The sequence below is a fragment of the Chrysochloris asiatica genome, unplaced genomic scaffold (assembly GCF_000296735.1).
Source record: "Chrysochloris asiatica unplaced genomic scaffold, ChrAsi1.0 scaffold00140, whole genome shotgun sequence".
Lineage (NCBI taxonomy): Eukaryota > Metazoa > Chordata > Mammalia > Afrosoricida > Chrysochloridae > Chrysochloris > Chrysochloris asiatica.
In genome coordinates this window covers 8,700,258-8,722,593 of record NW_006408658.1, presented here as the reverse complement: position 1 = coordinate 8,722,593, position 22,336 = coordinate 8,700,258, and the positions used below count along the sequence as shown (strand labels likewise).

General features: G+C 39.6%; 1 protein-coding gene and 1 pseudogene across 1 annotated transcript in view; one reads left to right on the top strand and one right to left on the bottom strand.

Annotated features, from left to right (window-relative positions):
• Nucleotides 1–22,336, top strand: part of FAM168A (family with sequence similarity 168, member A) — a 268,500-nt gene that overhangs the window by 130,148 nt on the left and 116,016 nt on the right. The gene's annotated exons all lie outside the window — the stretch shown is intronic.
• LOC102839132 lies at nt 16,946–17,585 on the bottom strand (annotated as a pseudogene).

The following is a 22,336-nucleotide window of genomic DNA, read 5'->3' as shown; positions in this document are numbered from 1 at the left end:
AAACAAACATATTTTCATTGGCTGAGTTTTGAGACTTATTACATGGTTTGAAAAATTCAACTCCTATCAGTGCCCTGCTGTCCTTGCTTCCCATTACCTACTCTGGGAAGAAAAAACCTGAAAAGATCTAAGATGTAGCCTTGGCTCTAGGCAAGATGGACTTTGCCCCATTTGGCTTTGTCCATTGTATATATTGCCAGGCTCCTGACTAGTACCTCTCCCTGCTGGACCGCGAGGTTCCTTTGTGTGGGATGGGACCTTAGGACCTGAATGAAGGGTTGTGGACAGCTTCTTGAATGAGAAGTGTTGCTGTGATTAACCATGACCTCCTAGCAGCAGATGCATTCATCATCTGGCTTCAACTTTCTTACACCTCCCCCCTTCCTTCTCCTCTTGCTTTCATTTGGATCTGGCAGTCACAAAGCCGCTTCCATTGAATCCAGCAACTTTCTTTTAGTTACATTAGTCTCCCCTTTTGGTTTGCTGCATGAATGAGCTAGTACTGTGGTTATTTTCCACAGAATATACAAGTTGGTAAGGTCCTTAAAAACCATGAATCTAACCCGTACTCATTTCACAGAGGAGGAAAGCTAAGGCCTGATAAAGGAAAGTTGGTTACTCAACTTGCACAGATTTTGTGGTAGAAATGAGACCAGGACTCCAATGCCTTGACTCCAGGCCAGTTTTTCCCCATCAAGCTCTGCTACGATCTCTTTTCCCATAAAGATGATATACTTTAGAGGGCATAGATCATGTCTTGGTATACCTTATTTTAGGTATAACCTCTAAGAATTGTTTAATTAGTAGTTGTTATCTGGCTTTGCATATGAAGGATGTGTTGCCTCCTTGCATGAGCTAGGGAGATTTAGGTGGGAATCTTGGCTAGGAAACGATGGAGGGTGTAGAGTTCCAACTTCAGTGCACCTTGGACTTCTTCCTTTAATATCAATGGCTCTTGATCATATGCTACCTCTTGAAATGGTTGAACATCAACCATTTCTTTTTAGTACATTGACTCTGTGTATTCCTTCTATCTTATTTTGATGCATTCTGCGTCATTCAGTATTTTGCCCTTTGAAATGTTCTATTCAGCTCTTCTACTGCCTCATTTCTTCCATTTGCTTTAGCACCTCTGTGCTGGAGAGAGCAAGTTTCAGAGTCTCTTCTGACATCCATTTTGATCTTTTTCTTGTTTCTTGTGTTCTTAATGACCACTGAAGGCATTGGCAAACAACAAACCTCTTGGATTTGATGGAATACAAATTGAAATCTTTAAATAAACTGATGTGGCAATGGAGGCACTCACTTATCTATGCCAAGAAATTTGGAAGATAGCTACCTGGCCAACTGATTGGAAGACATCCATATTTGTGCCCATTCCAAAGAGACATGACCCAGCAGAATGTGGAAATCATCAGGTAATATCACACAAGTAAAGTTTTGCTGAAGATAATTATAAAATGGTTGCAACAGTACACTGACAGGGAAGTGCCAGAGATACGAGTCAGATTCAGGCGAGGACGTGGAACTAAAGATATCATTGCTGACATCAGATGCATCTTGGCTGAAAGCAAGATGTTACCTGTGCTTTATTGACTGTGCAAAGGCTTTCAATTGTATGGATCATGACAAGCAATGGATAACATTGTGGAGAATGAGTATTTAACACTTAATTGTGCTCATGAGAAATCTGTACGTACACCAAGAGGCATTTGTTTGAACAGAACAAGGGAACGTTTGAATGGTTTAAAATTAGGAAAGGTGTATGCAAGGGTTGTATTCTTTCACCATACTTATTTCATCTGTATGCTCAACAAATAATTCGAAGCTGGATTATATGAAGAAGAGCGTGGCATCAGGGTTGGAGGAAGACCCATTAACAGCCTGCTATGTGCAGATGATATAACCTTGCTTGCTGAAAGTGAAGAAGACTTAAAGTATGAAGATCAAAGCTATAGCCTTCGGTATAGGTTGCACCTCAATGTAAAGAAAACAACAATCCTCACACTTGGACCAATAAATAACATCAATGTAAATGGAGAACGGATTGAAGTTGTCAAGGACTTCATTTTGCTCAGATCAATTATCAACACTCATGGAAGCAGCAGTTAAGAGTTCAAACAACATATTGCATTAAGCAGATCTGTTGCATAAGACCTCTGTAAAGTGTTAAAGAGCAAAGATGTCAGTTTGAGAACTAAGGTGTGCCTGACCCAAGCCATGGTATTTCCAGTAACCTCATGTGCATGTGATAGTTGGACACTGAATAAAGAAGACTGCAGAAGAATTGATGCATTTGAGTTATGGTGTTGGGAGAGAATATTAAAAGTACCATGGACTGCCAAAAGAACTAACCAATCTGTGTTGGAAGAAGTATACCCAGAATGCTTCTTAGAAGGCAGGATGGCCAGACTTCACCGCTTATGTTTCGGCAAATTGTCAGGAGGGACCATTCCCTAGAGAAGGATATCATGATTGTGAGGTTGGCGCAGGACCAGGCAGTGTTTCGTTATATTGTGCAATAAGGTCACTAAGAGTAGCTACTGACTTGACAGCACCTAACAACAAGGGTTCCAACTCAGCTCTCCTGGGCCCAAATCTTTCTACTATAGTATAACTGGATTGGTATGATCTGAGTAGGGGTAGAACAGTACAAAGCAAAGCTGCAGAGGCAGTGAATGTTGGCTGCCCCGGCAGAAAATTAACTAGACTGGTCAGAGCTGAGACGGAATTAAGTAATGCTGGGGCGGAGGCTGTAAGACAGTGGTAGATGTTAGAAAAAAAAAGATGAGAAGACTTCAGAGTCAAAGAGGAGAGAGAGAGAGATCACTTTGATGTGGGCCTTTTAGAGAAAGCCTCTTGGAGATGGAAATGTTGAGCTGGGCATGAAGGACTGTTTTGAACTTACAGGAATGACACAGGTTTATGGAAGAAAGTGGAAAGCCAAGTACCTGTCCATTTTGGCTAGAACATTGTCAAAAGGTGAGGAGTGTTAGAGGGTAGAGGTTAAGACTAGGTTGTAAAGAGCCTAGAATTGTAGATTTGAAGATTTAATTTTTATTTCCATTAACACCACTGGCGATGTGTTCCCTCTTCAAAGAGAGATTGTGTCTCTGGACTTTGTTGCTGATATTTCACTTTAATAAACTTAATATATGCAGCTTTCAGTATTCTTGAGCAGCCTCAGAGGTTCATAAAATGTAATAATTTCTCATTTTCCTGAGGCGAGCATTTGAAAAGTAGTGGATGGGTGTTACTTAGTTAAGGAATGCCTCCTACTTAGTGGCCACCATGAATGTTCTACAGTTAGTGGATTTGTAAATTTACAGATTCTTAAACTCTCTCTGGGGAATTGCTTGTAAATGATAAGATTCTTAATGTATTCCTTTTGTACATAACTTTGTTCTCAAGTCCACAGTCAGCCTAGTCATGGGTTCTGATTCCCAGCTTTGCCCCTTGGCTTACCTGTGTGACTTTGGTAAGCTTCTTAACCTCTCTGGTCCTTAGTTCTTGAATCCATAATGACAATAATGCTTGAGTAGATCATGTCTAAAGGCTCTTCTAGTTGGCATTTTAGGATTCTGTATATATGAGACAGATCTTTTCTTTAACGTTCTTCATATGCACAGGGTTAAAACATAATCAAAACATAATTATGCCATTGACTGCACACCTGTTGGCTTATTTCAAACATGTGCCTAAAACGGTTTCTATTGGTGATTCTACTACTCTGGCTTTCGGCTTCTTGTGTCCTGTCCTTTTTTCTGCCCTCTGCTGCTTTTATGTCCTGACTCTACTTCTTGTCATCTTGTAGAATAACACACAGGCCCAGAGACACCATTGTATTCTAGTGGTGGTGGTGATTGTGTGCCATGGAGTCAGTTCCTTGACCCTACATAGGGTTACCTTGGCTATTGTAATCCTATAGTATCAGAAAAAAAACAAAAGTAAACACAACCAGCTGCTTCAGTTTCATTTAGCCTTCCCGAAGCTATAGATTATCTCAATTCCTGCACAGGCAGTCCTGGGAAAAGCCTGTTCTGAAGGGTTTGAAGGAGGAGGCATGGCACTTTTGTCCCAAGTTGCTAGAAAAACCTCACTTTTCCTATCAGTTTCAAGTACACAGCTTGCATTTCCACTCCTAATCTTGCTGTGTATTAAAGCTGTTTGAAAGTAGGCAAGAATTAGAAAAAAGAGAGCTGTAAGCAACTGTTGTTGTTGTTGTTGTGATGTGGAGTCAGTTCCGACTCATAGCAACCCTATACAGGGTTTCCAAGGCTGTGAATCTTTATAGGAACAGAAAGGCTCATCTTTCTCCTGTGAAACAGCTGTTAGTTTCGAACTACTGACCATGAGGTTTGTGCGATTCGTAACCACTATGCTACCAGAGATCCTTTGTAAGCAACTATGTTGTTGTTAAGTGCCATCTAGTTCATTCCAACTCATAGCTACCCTGGATAGGGTTTCCAAGGAGCAGCTGATGGGTTTGAGCTGCTGAGTTTGTGGTTAGCAGTCCATTTCTTATCCTACAATGCCACATCAGGATTCCATACCAAGACTATAGTTAAAGTTATTTAAGACAACTCCGCTTTGAACAAGTTTTTCCTTATTGTTATTAATCTGCCCCCATAATTTTAGATGTGAGTGATAGAAATAATCATTTCAAGTATTTTCATAGCACTTTAAATTTCAGAACCTTTCCGCCCTATATAATATCTTCAAAAACAACCTGGAGATGACGATGATAGCAACAGTGGACACAAACCTAACAACAATTGTGAGGATTTTGCAGGGCAGGGCAGTGTTTCATTCTGTTTGGTTAGGGTGGCTATGAGTCAGAACTGACTCAAGGACACCTAACAACCACCACCACCAGACACTGCGCTAAGTGTTTATTTCATTTAATTTTTCATCAGCTGTATAGGAGTGATATTATCCAAATGAAGAGACTGATGCCCAAAGAGATGAATTAACAAGTCCAAGGTCACACAGTGAATATGTGGTGAAGCTATGATTTGAATCCAACTGTAGGATAAGCCTGGCTCCTAAGCTGATTCTCTTAACCGCTAAGGTATGGACATCATATCTTCATTTACACATGAGCAAGCTGAGACTGCTGAGAGGTTATAACTTGCCAGTCATCACATGGCACTTATATGGTAGATATATTATTGCTAGATGTCCCTGAATCAAATTTTATTTATAGCAACTCCAGGTGACAGAGTAGAACTACCCTGTAGGGTTTCCTAGACTTTAATCCTATAGGACTAGATCTTCAGGTCTGTCTTCTGGAAAGCCGCCAATATTGGGTTCTCATTTAAGCACGTTGTGACACCAGGGCTCTATTGGTAGATACAGACTTAGATTTTTATCATTTGACTTAAAATGTCTCTCCTTGGTGGTTTGTATTCTTTTTTTTTTTTTTAGGTGAATTTAAAAAAATGTTTTATTGTGAATGATGTGATAGTTTACATGGGAGAACAGTGGCTTTACATTCATCCTATTGTATATCATTTCCTTGTCATGGTTACAGTCCCCTCCATGAATCATCAACCAACCAAAGTGTACACCCTGCAAGCCTGTCCCCAGTTGTCATCACACAGCCTCTCTCCCTCTCTGTGTCTAAAGTCTCCAGCCGCTCCATCTCTCCACGTCATCATCTCCGCCTCTATCTCTGGTGTCACTGCTTCTCTGTGTAGGGTCCACTCTCTACTCTTCTCCCTTGGTGGTCCCAGGGACCTCTGCTTCTAGACTGCAAAGTTAATCACTCCCCTCCTTTTGCTCACAATCAGTCCTGATGACAGTTATTCACCATTGTATCACAAGAGAGCCATCCGTGTCTCCTTTCATCAACCCCACCTAGACAGATTGGTTACTACTCAGTGGAGAGTCTACCTTCCCCACACCCTCTGGATCTAGGCTCCCTCTTGAAAGCTTGTAAGCCAGTCACTTCTTGCCTTTGTTACCACCCCCCCCACACCCCATTTTGGGTAGCCAATGTCCAAGTTGCCCATCCCAATCTATTCTGTGTATGGAGGGGGTGGGAATGATCCTTGCTGTAAAGATTCGTTCCCTCTTTTGAGCTACACACATAGGTGTAGGTCAAGTTCATCAAATTGTATCAGATTACTCTTTTTTCCTTTTCTTTCCTCTTCTGGTTGAGCGCTGATCATCCAGTCATTGAAGCCATGTCAAGTGGATATTATCTGCAGTTGTGGGTGTATTCATTTTTATTTTTAACTGTCTTAGTCTTGGTATGGTACTGTAAGATAAGCACTCAACCACAGGGTCGGTTTGAACATCAAGGTTGGCGGTTCAAACTCACCAACTGCTCATTTGGAAACCCTATACAGGGTTGCTATGAGTCAGACATGATTTGATGGCACTTAACTGTTCTTTAGTAAGATAAACTTCCTCGCATTCCTTCAGATTTGTCGTCGTATGATTTACAAGTAAATTATTTTAAGTCTTATTGGAGATGCAAAGAAAGCTAAGAATCAGAAACTAATGTTCAGATTAAAACAAACAAACAAACAAAAAAAAACCACAACAAAAAACAACACATTTGTACAATTAGAGATACTCCTACCAGGTAGAAAGTGGGAAAAATACCATGAATGGGCAGTTCAGTTTCAGAATGATTTAAATAAGGAAAAGAGCAGTGTGAGCTACAATTTCTTAGGGATGGTTTTATATTGTTCTGTTTTGAAGTTTTAAAAGTATAGCATAGATAATAAGAGAGCCATAGTTTTCTTAAGTGTGGTATTTCCTTCTCCCCCCTTTAAACTACAGAAACTTAAGAGCCAATTTTGGTTTTTAGTAGGAACACAACTGGAAATTTTTATTATATATGAGTGAAAAAATGTTATATACATGAGCAAAAAGAAAGACATATGAAACTTAATGAATTTATCTATTTGGTAAATTTGTATTTTCAGTGCCTAACTCCTGGTTATTGATGTGGCACTGTAAGATAAGCACTGGACTGCTAACCCCAAAGTTGGTGGTACAAACCTAATACAGGGTTGCTATGAGTTGGAACCAACTCTGCAGCACTTAACAGCAACAACAACACAACTTACTGTTGATACTCAATAAATGTATTTTGAATGAGTAAATGTTTATTGTTGTTAAGTGCCATCAAGTTGGTACTTACTCGTAATGACCTCTATGCATAATAGAATGAAGCACTGCCTAGTCCTTTGCCAACCTCACAGTCAGTCATTGCTACATTTGAGCCCATTGCTGCTGCCACTGTGCCAATCCATCTAGTTGGGGGTCTTCCTCTTTTTTTCCAACCCTATACTTTCTCAAATATGATATCCTTCTCCAGGGACTGGTCCCTCCTGACATTGTGTCTAAAGTATGATAGGCTAAGTCTAGCCATCCTGGTTTGCAGGAAGCTTTTTGGCTGCACTTCTTCCAACACAGATCTATTTGTTCTGTTGATAATCCATGGCACTTTTACTATTCTCCTCCAACACCCTAGTTTAAATGCATCAATTCTTCTATGGTCTTCCTTATTCACTGTCTAACTTTCACATATTTATGAGGTTATTGAAAGTACCATGACTTGGGTCAGGCTCACCTTAGTCCTCAGACTGACATCTTTGCTCTTGAACACTTTAAGGAGATATTGTACAGCACATTTGCCTAATGCAATACATTGTTTAAATTCTTGACTGCTTAAGTGAGTGAATTTTGGGTCTGAGTTTGAAGGTACATGAGTACTGTTTCATTTTAACATGTTGTTAAGAGCTATCAGTCGATTCCAACTCATGGGTTTGAACTGCTGACCTTTCAGTTACTTATCCTACAGTACCACATCAACATTATTATTAATATAGTATGTTTTAAAGGACTGGAGATGGACCCTTTAGAAAATATCTAGTCTAGCGTCTAATAACTGATGATGGCACTGGGGCCTAGTGAGGGGAAGTGCATTTTCTAGTAAGTTTTAGTGGAAGACTGGAGTCTCTTGATTCTGGCAGTGCTAATCATTTTCTGGAAAAAAATTCCAATATTTTCATAGAGATTTCACGAGTATGGTTAAAACATACAGAGAAATATTGTTGAAAGTATTTTGAATTACTGACTTCTTTACAGATAAAGAAAGGACATGAGGTTTCATTTCACAAATCCCTTTCCTGTATTTCTGTTTATTTTGTGTATCAAGGTTAGATTAAAGGTTTAGTAGATTGAACCTACCTTTGATCACAGTTTCCCTTCAGTGTTCCCATCTAGCAGAGCTTTTTCCTCAACGGCCTGGCTAGAAGCAGTGGCCTTTATTTCTGATGTACAATTTACCTTCTTCCTGATGTTTGAGGCTTGTTGGTTTTTAAAAATGCCTGTTTTCTGTGCTCAACCTGGAGCTTAATATTGAGGTCCTGGTGTGGAGCTGCTTAAGAATGGACTGGTGAAAGTGGACATAATCAGACTGGACAAGGTGAGTTAATGGCCTGTGCCATTTCGATCTTGATGTGTCGCTGTAAGATCAGCACTGGACTGCGAACCACACGGTCAGCAGTTCAAACTCACCAGATGGTCATACCAGGGTCATGGTAAGTTGGAGCCAACTTAACAGCACTTAATAACAACAGAGAGTTTGTCTAGTCATATTGAATTGATAAATTTCAGCACTAGAAGGGGAAATTGTCATGAAAAGGATTGTTGGCTCACTGCAGAAAGGTATGGAGGTCAAATAGGATCTAGTAGTGGAGAAGTGTTTGGAATTAGTCCTCTAGGCTCATTTATTAACCATACGATTGATCTTGGATGGTTTCCTTAGATTGAACCTCAATACTGTAGTAATACCAAATACCCCCCAGCCCCCCAAAAAACAACTCATTGCTGTCGAGCAGATTTTAATTCATAGCAACCCTAAAGTACAGAGTATAACTGCCCCATAGAGTTTCCAAGACTGTGATCTTTACTAAGCAGACTGTCAAATCTCTCCTGCAGAGCACCTGGGGAGTTTGAACCACTGATCTTTTGGTTAGCAGCTGAGTGCTTAACTACTGTACCACTAAGTGTGCCAGGTTCCTTCCTGGGGCATTAAATTCTACCCTAAATATCTGCATGGCATGTTCCCTTTCCTTCTTCAGATCTCTTTTCAGGTATCACCATTTGAGTGAGACTTTTCCTGCTTGCTCTCTTAAAAATTGTCCTGGCAGTCCGTATCCCTTTACCTTGCTTTATTTTTCTCTACACTGATTAGAAACATTTTTATGCTATTTGTTCATTGTCTCACTTTCCATTCATAAGAACAAAAAAATACAGCTATTAATGTAACAGTTAATACTTACATATCAGGCAGGCACTGTTCTAAGTACTTTGCATATATTAACTAATTTAATTCTTACAGAAACTTTATTAGACAGTAATAGTTTTATCCTCATTTTACAGAATAAAAAAACGGAGGCATCAAAATGTAAAATGATTTTCAGGAAAACACATAGGTGATTAGCAGTGAAGCTGTAATGTGAACCTAAGCTCTCTGACTTCAGATTTTTGCTCTTAACTTTTGTAAGCTTGATAGCAGGGATGTTGGTTTTGTTCATTGCTATAGGACTCCTAGTGTGGCACTGTGGGTTAATGTGCTGGACTGCAAGGTTGGTTTGAACCACAAGGTTGGAGGTTCAAGCTCACCAACCACTCCTTGGAAACCCTCTACAAGGGTTTCTGTGAGTCAGAACCTACTGGACAGCACTTAACAATAACAACAATAGGACTCCTGGTGTGTAACTGTAATATCAGCACTGGACTGCACATTACAAGGTTGGCAGTTGAAACTCACCAGCTGCTCTTCAGAGATTCTATACAGGGTTGCTATGAGTCGGAACTGATTTGACTAGATCCGTGGCATTTAACAACAACAGTATCCCCATTAGAGTCCTGATGTGGCCCTGCAGGGTAATGCCCTGGACTGAAGGTAGGATTGAACCGCAAGGTCGGTGGTTCAAACCCATTAGCTGCTCCTCAAAAATCCTATACAGGGTCACTATGAGTTGGAACTGACCCGATGGCACTGAACAACAACATATCCCAATTACCTAAATAGTACCTGGCACATAATAAACAACTAACTTTTGTTAAATGAGTAAGTGATTGAATGAATTCTCACATTTGACTTTTTCAGGAAAAGGTTAAATGGAATAGTGTGAGTTTTTGCTTTGGCCTGGCTTTCTCTTCTGGGGACTCTACTTTTGTTCTGCTCCTACATTGTTCAACATTGTAGTCTCGAGCCAAGTCTATCTAAAGGCACCTCTAATGAAGGTAGTGTGCTTTGAGAAATTAGCCATTGGAAATCCTATGGAGCATGGTTCTACTCTGGTACACGTGGGGCTGCCATGAGTTGGAATCAACTGAATGGCAATTGGTAGCTACATTTCAAGTGCTCGGTAGTCACATGCAGCTAATGGCTATTGCATTGGATAGCACAGCCCACAGTTCAAGAAGAAGCAACTAGTAAGAATGAAGAGATAGGAATTGGGTCATGGAAGATTCAAGATGCCAAAATAAGGCTTCAACTTTATTTTAAAGCCAGCAGTTTTTAAATTTGAACATATATCAGAAATACTTGGGGAGGGGGTGTCCTTTCAAATTCAGATCCGACAAGGTCTGATTTCATAGATTTGGTGTGGGGCCTAAAGAATCAATGTTTTAACTAAGTGCCCCAGGTGATTCTGGTAGTGGTTAGTGGTGAGTGGCCTGCCAAGGTGGAAAAGGAGGAGGCCTGGATCACTTCAGCTACATTATTCTTTATTGGGTTATTTTTGACATCACATGGTTTCCAGTTTGTTTTATGTGATGTCTATACCATTAAGCCTCAAATTAAACAGGTGCTTCCCTGGGGAGTCTTAACAGAGTCCTGAAATTACCCTCTCTCCCATTTCCTGAGTCTTTAGCTTCTAATACAATCTCCTTCCTTCTAAAACTGCTTCCATGGTTGAAAAATAGAAAATAAAGAAATTTGTGTTTTATACTACCATTTGTATAAGAATGAGGGATTAAGCAAAATGTATTTGTATCTATATTATTTGTTTTGAAATGTATAGGCTAATATGAATATTATAGAAATAGACATATTGGACGATTGGAACTTAACAAATGAAAGCAGAAGGAAGACTTTACAATCTACTTTTCAAGTACTTGACATTTAAACCTTGTGATTGCGTCCTCTATTAAAAATCTAATACATATGTATAATAAAGTACATAAGATAAGTATGTGCTTTCTCAGTGTTGTTGTCTGCTGGATAGGAATCTTACTTCTTCACTCTTCAACACCCCAGTTTGTTTCCAGCTTCATCACAATAAAACTCTTCCTGATTCTTTGTCCAGGCCTGCAGCCCAGAGTGTCCAGGGGCCTTTGTATCTAACAAGGATGGTTCTGCCAGATTTTTCTGAGCCGTTTTCAAACTAGTTTGAACCCTAGGGCTCTTGATAAAATACAAATTCTGATTCTGTATATCTAGGGTGGAAAGGCAAATTCTCAGCAGGGGGCTGAACCAGAATGAACCAGTTGGGAGCCCTACCTGAAACAAAGGACTTGACCTGGTCATCAGTCTCAACTGTTTGGAATGCTGAAATTTCTGATGCAGAGCCTTAGACCTCCCACTGCAAGGGCCCAGTTGTCTGAAAAGAATAGTAAACAGAGGCAATCTCTTGTTTTATGGGTAGAAGAGTGACTTTTTCACATCAGGTTAGTGGGTTGAGCCCTGAGTGTGAAGTACAGTCTGGATTTGTTATTGATTTGCTTTGTGACTTTGAGCAAATCACTTGGTTTCTGTTTTTATAATTTGCAAAATGGAGGAGTTGTAGTAAATGATCTTTGAGATTCTTCCAAGTTATAATGTTCTTTGGTTCAATTTAGTTAAACTGTGGGTTAATGCGCCAGACTGCAAAGCCGTTTGAACTGCAAGGTCAGCGGTTCAAGCTCACAAGTCACTCCTCGGAAACCCTATACAGGGTCACTATGGGTCAGAACCAACTCAACGGCATTTAACAACAACATAAGCATACCTTGTTTTATTGTATTTTGCTTTATTGTGCTTCACAGAGCATACCATAGTTTTTTTTAATTTGGTAACAAATTGAAGGTTTGTGGCAGTCCTACGTCCACTATGTGCTTATATAAGTTTGTATCTCTGTGTCACACTTTGGTAATTATCACAACATTTCAAACTTTTTCATAGTGCTATCGCACACTTTGTGTGCTGGTGTGAATGCACTGGACAGCAAGGTCAATTTGAATCATAAGGTCAACAGTTCATCAGCTGCTCCTCAGAAACTCAATACAGGGTCCCTATAAGTCAGAACTGACTCAGTGACACTTAACAACAACAACAACAAATTGCACACGTAATAGACAACAGTATAGCATAAGCATAAACTATAAGGGAAACAAAAAATTTGTGTCACTCCCTTTATTAATTCACTTTATTGTAGTGGTTTGGAACTGAACCTACAACATCTCTGAGGTATACGGGTGTGTACTTATGTGTTCTGGTGTAGACATGTGTGCAATTCCATAGTTAGCCAGACACCCTAGGCTTTTACCAGACTCATAGCCCAGGAAGGAAGCAGTCACATAAACAACTAGGTCTTTTAACTTGAAGCAGGCCTGGCATGGGGATGTCAGTAAGCGTGGTAGAAACAGAGGACAGACTCAGTAGTTGAAGCTAGAGGGATCTGCAGAACTTCATATAGAGAAGGGGTGGGGAATATCCAGGCTGTGGGCTGAATAAGGCCCTCCAAATAATTGGTTCTGACCCTGCCAAGGCAACCACAGTTCCAGCCATCACTTTGTTGTTGCTGTTTTGTGTTATGGAGTTGGTTCCGACTCATAGCGACCCTGTACAGGGTTTCCAAAGCTGTAAATCTTTATGGGAGCAGAAAGCTGGTAGTTTCCAGTTGCTGACCCTGAGGTTCACAGCCCGATTCATAACCACTACGCTACCAGAGCTCCTTAGTCACTTCAGGGGTGAGTTAATTAAATGTTTGACCAGATTTAACAGGTTAATTTTTAAGTGGATAATTTTGTATGGCCTGCGAATAATGTTATAAATTTTGGCAGATGAAAGGTTTCCCACCCCTGATGTTGATGTAGAGGGCAGTTTGAGTCTTTGGAACTGTCCTCACCTGTTCTGTTTTCTTTACCTTCTCCATCTCCTATGAGTCTCCAAGTCTATTCCCTTCTTACATTGCCACAGTTTTCACAAAAACAACAAAAATACAAACTAGCAAACCTAAAAATGCATACCCAGAGTCAAAGTGATCCTTCCTCCCCTTCTTTGAACTCGCATGACAGCTGTATTGATGGCCAAGTTACCTGTAAAATTCCCTTAACCTAGTGTAAAAATTATTATCTGAATTACAAATTCAAACTGCTTATCTCATTTTGCCTATAACCAGGACTTTAAGCTCTGAGTGTTGGGGTTATCTCTTCTGCTACTAGACTTTGTGTCTCATAAGTGTATCTTATTCTCTCAACATCTATGCCTTTAACCGATGATCCACAGTAGAATGTTATTAAACATTTTAAACGAAGGTTTTTGCTCTGATATGGATGGCATGTTTGCTTATTTATTCAGGATGTGAGGTGCTATCTTCTTGTTAGTTATTAATTTAAATATGTAACCATCTTTTTGTCTTTCTTGATTCTTCTTTCTTGCCTCAACTTTCTTCTTGTCCCTCAGAAGTATAATGAATATTATGACATGATGGAAGGAACACTGGGCTCAGAGTATGAGGAGTTGGGATAAAGTTACTTCTCTTCTTTGAGGTGCTTTGTTGTTGTTAGGTATAGTCAAGGTCGAGTTGCTTCCATCTCATAGTGACCCTGTGTAGGGTTTCTGAGGAGTGGCTGGTGAGGTGAGTTTGTTCTTCAGACCTTGTGGTTGGCAGTCCATTGTTTATCCTATGGTGCCACACCAGAAGTGCATTAAAAACTCAAAAAGTGCTCTTTTAATATTTTTTTTTTTTGGCTTTTAGCAGTTTTAATTTATCAAATATTCACAAAGTACCTGTGATGTGCTAAGTCCTGTTCTAGGAGATAAGAGGAATAAAAGGATCTGACATGGCCTTTGCTCACAAATTGGACAGTCAGGCATGAACACAAAGGAATCAAGGGAGTGAACAAAAGGAGTGGTGGTAGAAAAGAATTGGGGGACATACTTACTTGAATATGGGACTTGCCAGCTTGTTAGGGTTTTGTTTGGGGACTTGTCATGCCCTGTGAAGATCCTATCTATGATATCTTTTCTTGTTGAGTGCAGCTGTAGGGGAAAAGATCTGAGCCCCAGATACGAGATGAAATCTGAGAGAGGGTTATTGTTCTCTTGTGACAGCAATAAAAGTGTAGTACAGGAGAACAAATAAGAAACTGAAGTTCAAAACTCGGTGTCACTTAATGATATGCTCCCTTGATCATTTTATATAATATTGCTGAATATTATTATGTTTAAATAGCCTGTTCAGTTTAACAAAATGAACAGAGAGTGTACTCTATGTTATCTGGATTCTGAGGTCACAGAAGTGAAAAAGATAGTCCCTCAGGAATTCCCAAGCCAGGGAGAATTGTGCCATTTAAGAGCATGATATAGAAGCTATGCAAGAGCTATACAAGCATAAAGGCCTCCACCATGATGATGATCAAACATTAACAAGTTTGCTTTCTATTAAATGGTATTACCATAGTAACCTTTCATCGTATTTCCTTTTTGTTTGTGATTCTCCTCTCTAAGGGCTATTTTCTCCTCTCACATTATCCCCTAACCTCCTACTCTTCCCAGATGAAAGTTGTGTATGTGCTTCCAGGAACAACTGGTTCCTGAAGGTGAAGAATTGTTTGTTGTTGTTGTTGTTAGGTGCCATTCAGTTGGTTGTGACTCATAGCGACCCCATGCACAACAGAATGAAACAATTTGGTCCTGTGCCATACTCACAGCCATTGTCATGGTTGAGCCCATTGTTGCAGCCACTGTGTCGGCCTTTTTTGTTGAGGGCCTTCCTCTTTTTAATTGACCCTATACTTTATCAGGGGTAATGTCCTTCTTCAGGGACTGGTCCCTCCTGATAACACCCTAAGTGGGTGAGATGAGGAAATGGAGAACATCAGTGAAGTCATCTGGGATTAACAGTAGGCAGTTACTAAGAGTTTTCATTACTCATGATTTGTGTCTTCTGAGTCACAGAACAAGGGATGAAGGTTTGAACGAAAGTGAGAGTAAACTGGAAGAAGATCAAGGCAAAGAGAATAGCAAGTACACATCCTTGGACATGTTTCAAGGAACAGCAGGGAGCTAGTATGGCTCAAGTGATGGAATAAGGGTGAGAGTAATAGAAGAAATCAGAAGGCTGGGGTGGAAGAAGATCTTGTTGGGCTTCTGTTGTTATGTGCCATCATGTTGGTTCTGACTCATAGCAGCTCTGTATAGAGTTTCTAAGGCTAGAAATCTTTATGGGAGCTTTTGGACTTCTAGACTTGCTCTTTTTGCTGAGTGAGATAGGAAATCATCAAGGTTTTAGGTAGAGTGACTTGATGTGACTTTCATTGAATAACTCTGATTACTGTGTTGAGACTAGCTAGAAAAAGGTGAAACAAAAGGTAAAGAGAACAGTTAGGAAGCAGTTGCATTAATCCAAGTGGGAGATGATGTTGGTTTACAGTAAGATGGTGAAAGTGGAGATGGTGAGAACTGATTGAATTCTGTGTATATTTTAGAGGTAGAGCCCAAAAGATTTGTTGAACTAGTTGTAAGGTGTGAGAAAAGGGAAGGCAAGAATGACACCAAGATTATATATAGATAGATATATATTTTTATGGTTGGAGTTGCTATTAGCTGCAGTGGGGAAGAACCTAGGGTTAAACAGATTTGAGATGAGGGATGAGTGAATATAAAAATCCAGATGGTATTAAGAGTAATGAATTAAAGGTTGAGAAGGAAGTTAGGATAGGCGATGAAATGTGGTTAGGATCAGTAGATTAAAAGTCCTGATAGACTGAAAAAGTATTATAAAGGAAAGTACTATAGTGAATGAACTGGAAATGAGGTGGCAGTTGGAGAATGAGAAGTTTCAGATTAAGATTATTGTTAATTATTGATGACAAGGTCAAGGGTATAACCATGGAAATGAAGAGATTTAGGATGAAGTCAAGATTGGTAGAGGAGAGAGGGGAATTCAAATAACAAAGAGGCCAGAGTGTTGTAATCTTTTTTTTTTTTAATTTAAATAATCTTTTTTATTGAAGTTAATTGACAGTGTGAGGGAGAAAAATTCACGGTTAATACCAAAGAGCTGAAAGCCTGGCACATACAGCTTTAGATTTGCTGCCACTCACAAAACTCTTTAGATTTTATTCAGGGTTTACAGAAATAGGGTCTTGTACTTAACAAGTCCTGTTGTGGCGCTGTGGGTTAATGTACCAGACTGCAGAGCCTTTTGAACTGCGAGATTGGCTGTTCAAGCTTACCAGCGTCTCCTTGGAAACCCTATACAGGGTTGCTATGGGTTGGAACCAACTCAAAGGCACTTAACAACAACAGCAATTTAACAAGCTAATGATAACAGGATGTGATAATCTAAACTTGAATTTTAAACCACTGTAAAGAGTTACATACCCTTGTTGTTTTTGTTGTTGTTAAGTGCCGTCGAGTCCGTTCCAACCCATAGCGACCCTGTACAGGGTTTCTGAGGCTGTAAATCTTTAAGGGAGCAGAACGCCTCATCTTTCTCCCTCTGAGTGGCTGGTAGTTTCGAACTGCTGGCCTTAAGGTTCGCAGCCCGATTCGTAACCACTACGCTACCAGAGCTCCTTTACATACCCTTAGCTAATGTTATAATTTTGTATTACTTAGGTGCAAGTTCTTTAAAGAGTCATCCGAGTAACATGGATTTGGGAGACTTTATAACACTTGCTATCTCTTGCTGCTGAATAGCCATCATAAATTTTTCTGTCACATAGCCATATCTTTTCTAAGTTCATTTTGCTCACTATTCAGAAGATTTATTTCATAATTCTTCTCCATTTCCTCCATACTCCTTACAAACTGTTCATAGAACTGTTTTAACTGCTCTGAACAATTCTACATTGTTGAAAAATCTTTTGTTGCTGTCTAACATATTAGTTAGTTTTTCTTCTTGCTCCTCAGTTTTCTGTGCAACCATATCCCACTGCTGAAACAAAGTCAGAAACTGCTGAGAGTATTCCTGGCTAAGTTTCTTCTGTCTTTCCTCTTGTTGTGTTTTCAATTTTCTGGTTATTGCTTTCAAAAGAAGCCTTGGTATACAGTTCTAATCTTTTTTTTCTTTGCAAGAAGTGCCTTGGTAATGTCAGCTCCAAATGTTCTGTTCTTCAAACCCGCACCCACCCACCCCCACCCCGATCTTCTTCAACCATTCCTGTGGAAGACCAATTGATAAATGCCTATCAATTGCTGGAGCCTTTCCTTCTAGAAAATCCTCCTTGGAACCATTCAGATTCTTCTTCTTGACATTCTTAAACTTGTAGGCATGGATAATTTGCTCTTCTGTGGTGTGCTTCACAGATTTTCCTATATGCTTTCTTCCAGAAGGTACCATCATAGATGTTTTCTTTGATATGTGCTTCATTTCCACAATGCTCTTCTCTGTAATCACTTTTTATGTAGTTACTGATATTACCAAGAATTATTCCAAAAGTACTATTGGTGAGAATAACAGTGAGCCAGGAACCACAATCTTTAAGACCTAAGAGAGAGTACTGGAAAGTAGTAAATGGTTGCTACAAGGAGGACTGCTAGTAAAGTCAAGATTCAAAACTGGATGTTTAATACGGTGGAGGATCTGAAAGCAACAGTGAGGTTCAGGACCCAGTGGTAAGTGGGAAGTGAGAAAAAGAACAGCCCCATTTGAGAGGGCTGCAGAGGAAACATCATCAGGGAGAATCAGATTTCAGTTACAGCAAGAAGATGAGGGGGACAGTCACAGAAAAGGTTGAATATATAGAGGGTTTTGCTATAACCTTAAATTCCAGAGGTTACAAGGGAAAAGATCAGGAGATAAAGAAAGGAGAGAGATGTGGGTCAGAAAATGTAGCCTCAGAGATGAGAGATGGCTTGGATGTCCTCACAGAAAAAAAAGTAAACACCATCCCCAAATTCTCCTGAGATCTTTTCTAATGGTAGTGAGATTATTCATACTTTTATTCACATTAGTCTTCCAATGACATTTAGAATAAGATATGATTGCTGGTTAAAAAAATAGTTTATGGCTCATCAAAATGTGGATAATAGAGGTTTATTAGCAAATGTTAGAAATACACTATTTTGAAATATGAAACCTTTATAGATGCATTGTAAAAACCAGATAGATGCACACTTGTTCTTCTGCAAAAAAAGTGTATTTAGCAATACCAAAGCAGATCAGTAGCTTGTTCTAAGCATTGATTATCTGTATTCAAACATTGGTACCACATTATCTTTTTTATTGAGGGTCATTTTCTCTCATAATGAACATGTTGGAATTTCTTTTCCAAGTAACAGGATGCTCCATCTAAATGATCTATTTGGAAATAGTGCTAGATTTCAAATCAATTCTGAAATCTCAACAGCAGTGGAGTGGAAAAAAAAAAAAAATCCTACAGTAAACTTTCATTTTATCTTGAGAAGATAATAAACGTTGGTCAGACTTGTAGTTTGTCATCATCTTTATCTGAAATGGAAAACCTGGAATGTTATTAAAAACCAACATTTTGAGTCTCCAATAACTGCAAGACTGCTTGCCTAAACTTTGATCAGTCAATTAACATTGCATTACAAATAATGAAACCCCTCTCCTCTTCCCAGCACCTTAACTTTGTATCTAGTACTGTACAGTAAGTACTTTCATATATACTCTCTTGATCTTCAGAATAGCCTTGAGAGGTAGGTAGATACGGAGATTGTTTCTAAGGTACTTGCTACTGATAGATCAGGGACAGAGATGTGTGTCTTGACCAACTTGGAACCTCTCTGGCCATGAATGCTGTGTGGAAAGCCAAAAGCAGGAAGTAGATTTCAAGAATGGAGCCATTGGCTGCTCTGAAGTCAATATAGATCCCACAGCGGAATGTTCGATGGCACTTAACAACAACAACAAGCGGAATGTTGTTAAGTGTTGTCAAGCTGGTTCCAACTCATAGTGACCCTGTATATGGTTTCTGAGGAGCAGCTGGTGGATTTGAACTGCTGACCTTGTGGTTCACAGTCTAGTACTGATCCTACAGAACTACACCAGAATAACAAAAAATCCCAAACCCATTGCCATCAAGTGGATGTTTACTCATACTGACCTTATAGGACAGAGTGGAAGTTAGAACTGTCCATGAGATTTCCAAGGCTGTTGTGTTGTAGGATAAGCACTGACATGCTAACCACAAGGCGGTGGTAAAAAACCACCAGCCACTTCTTGGAAGCCCTATACAGGGTAGCTATGAATTGGAATCAAATCAGTAGCACCTAACAACAAACAGCAACAACAGTCTGTACAGAAACAGACTGTCACATCTTTCTCCCGCAGAGCAGCCCAACAGTTAGCTGCTGCACCACTAGAGCTCTTCTTAGCAGAGACCCACTTTATCCCAGAAGTAGAGTAGTTGAGATCTTAACCACTGACATGCTCTTGGGGCCCAGTTTGGCTTCAGAACAGTAGAAGGGCATCTGAACAAAGTAAGGAGACTGATCACACCATCTCCAGTTTGATGGATTAATTTCTAGATGTCTGTATGTTGTCTCCAATTCATGACCAACTTGTGTATGTTGTTAAATACTGTTGAGTCGGTTCCTACTCATAGCGACCCTATACAAGGTTTCTGAGGGACAGCTGGTGGGTTTGAACTGTCGATCTTGTGGTCCAGTGCTTATCCTACAATGCCAGTAGCTGAACAAAATGTTGGCTGGTCCTGTGCTTGCTTTATGATCATTAGTATGTTTGAGTCTTTTTTTATTGCAGCCATTGTGTTATTCTATCTCACTGTGGATATCCCTCAATTTTGCCAAAAATGATGTTCTTTTCTAGCAATGGCCTTTCCTGATTATGTCTCCAGAGTAAGTGAGCTGAAGTCTCACTATCCTCGCTTCTAAGAAGCATTCCAGTTGTATTTCTTCCAAGAACATTTATCTTTATTAGCTATGTTATATGAACTGACTTAGTTGTCCCCAGAGATTTTCTAACCCAGTAAACCAATCCTGTGTGGTATTTGGATATGTCTGTGTCTGTGAGTCCCTGTAACTGTGCCCCCTATATGCTTTGCCACATATATGAATATATTTGTAACACACACAAACTTATATCCAAATCCCTACATATATACCTGTCATGCATATTCATGTACTTACATATATCTTCTTCACACATATATGCATACATATCTACCTATGTAACAACAATGATTTTTTGGTTATTATTACTGTTACTGCAAAATTGTATGTTACAGCCTTTGCCAGAATTATCTCTTTGTCGTGTGTCCTTCTTAATATCTTTACCTTGGTCATGTTGTGTAGATTTCATCCATATTTGGTATTGCCTTTCCTATCTCCCCAAATAGCAAATGAAGCAAGGTCTGTGGTTCGAGTACACCAGCCACCTCGCAGGAGAAAGATGAGGTTTTCTGTTCCTCAAGATTTACAGCCCCAGAAACCCTATACAGGGTCACTATGATTCAGTGCTAACTTGATGACACTTAACAACTCTCTAGAAAGGGATTTTCTCTCCTTTCCTCTCTCATCCTTGTTGTTGTTGTTAAGTGCCATCGAGTCGATTCCAACCCATGGTGACCCACCCTGCATAGAGTTTCCAGTGTGTAGCTGGTGAGCTTGAACCACTGACCTTGCAGTTCAAATGGCTTTGCAGTTTGATGCATTAACGCACAGCACCACACCAGGACTCCTTGGTAACCATCAAAGCTCATATCTTTCTGTGTGTATATACCTCATCTTAACTTTTTATAATAGTGAGAACATATAATATTATACTTTTGTGATTGACATATTTCACGTAGCATAATGCCTTCCAGATTCATCCATGTTATGTTCTGTAGACATTATCCTTTATGTTGTTGTTGTTATTAAGTACCATAGAATTGGTTCTGACTCATAGCAACCCTGTATAGGATTTCCAGGGAGCAGCTTGAGGTTAGCAGTCCAGTGTTTATCCTGCAGTGCCACACCACAATTTATCCATTCATCTGTTGACAGGCATTTAGGTTATATCCATTTTTTTGCTATTATAAATAAGGCTTCAGTGAACATAGGGTGTCCTTTTACTCTTTTAAGGATCTTTAATTATCCTTTTGGAGTCCTGGTGTAATACTGTGGAATAATACACTGGACTGCAAAGTCAGTTTGAACCACAAGGCTGGCAGTTCAAAATTCACCAGCCACTCCTCTGAAACTCTATATGGGTTCACTATAAGTTGGAACCAATTTGATGGCACTTCTTAATAATAACAACAGTTATCCTTCTAAAACTCTAAGCCTGGGAAAGGGGCAATCCAGAGCCCTGATGGTTATTATAGGTCTGGAGTATTGAATACTCTATATGATTAAGTTGTTTTAAATTAAATAATGATGAATCCATCATTTAATTGTTTACATGTACTCAGGCCAAACATACATATATTATCAAATTTTATTCTCCCAATAATCTCAGGATGTAGATACTACTAGGATTCCCACTCTACAGAAGAGGAAACTGAGATTAACTAAGCTATCCAAGACCTCATAGCTTTTGTGACTTTAAAACCTAGGTTTTTAATTACTATACCAAATTTCTAGGTAGAATTTTGTACATGTTTCTTCCCCAGGAAAGGTGATGACTTTGGAAATTTTCCAATCTAATGGGTCTTATGGGTTTGTTTCACAGAACTGACATATTCTTGTTGAATACCTTAACTGAATGTGTTCTTCAACAAATAGTTACATTTCATTCTTATTGCTGTTAAATGCTGTCCAGTTGGTTCTGACTCATAAGCGACTCTGTATCAGGTTTCCGAGGAGCTGCTGGTGAGCTTGAACCGCTGACTTTGCAGTTCAAACGGCCTTGCAGTTTGGCGCATTAACCCACAGCGCCACACCAGGACTCCTACATTTCATTAGATTCCCTTATATCTTATGTTTTGTGACATTTTAAATGCTAAGGGAAGATCTATAACCAGAAAAAGGTTAGGGGAAAGAGGTGCTTTACTAGGACAGTATTGTCATATAGCTCATTTGTTCATTTGTCTATCTTTCTATCTGGAGAATGGCACTAATGTGACGTAGTAGAAAGGCTCCCTTCTAAAGTCAGCAGACCTGGGTTTTCAACAAGACTTGTCC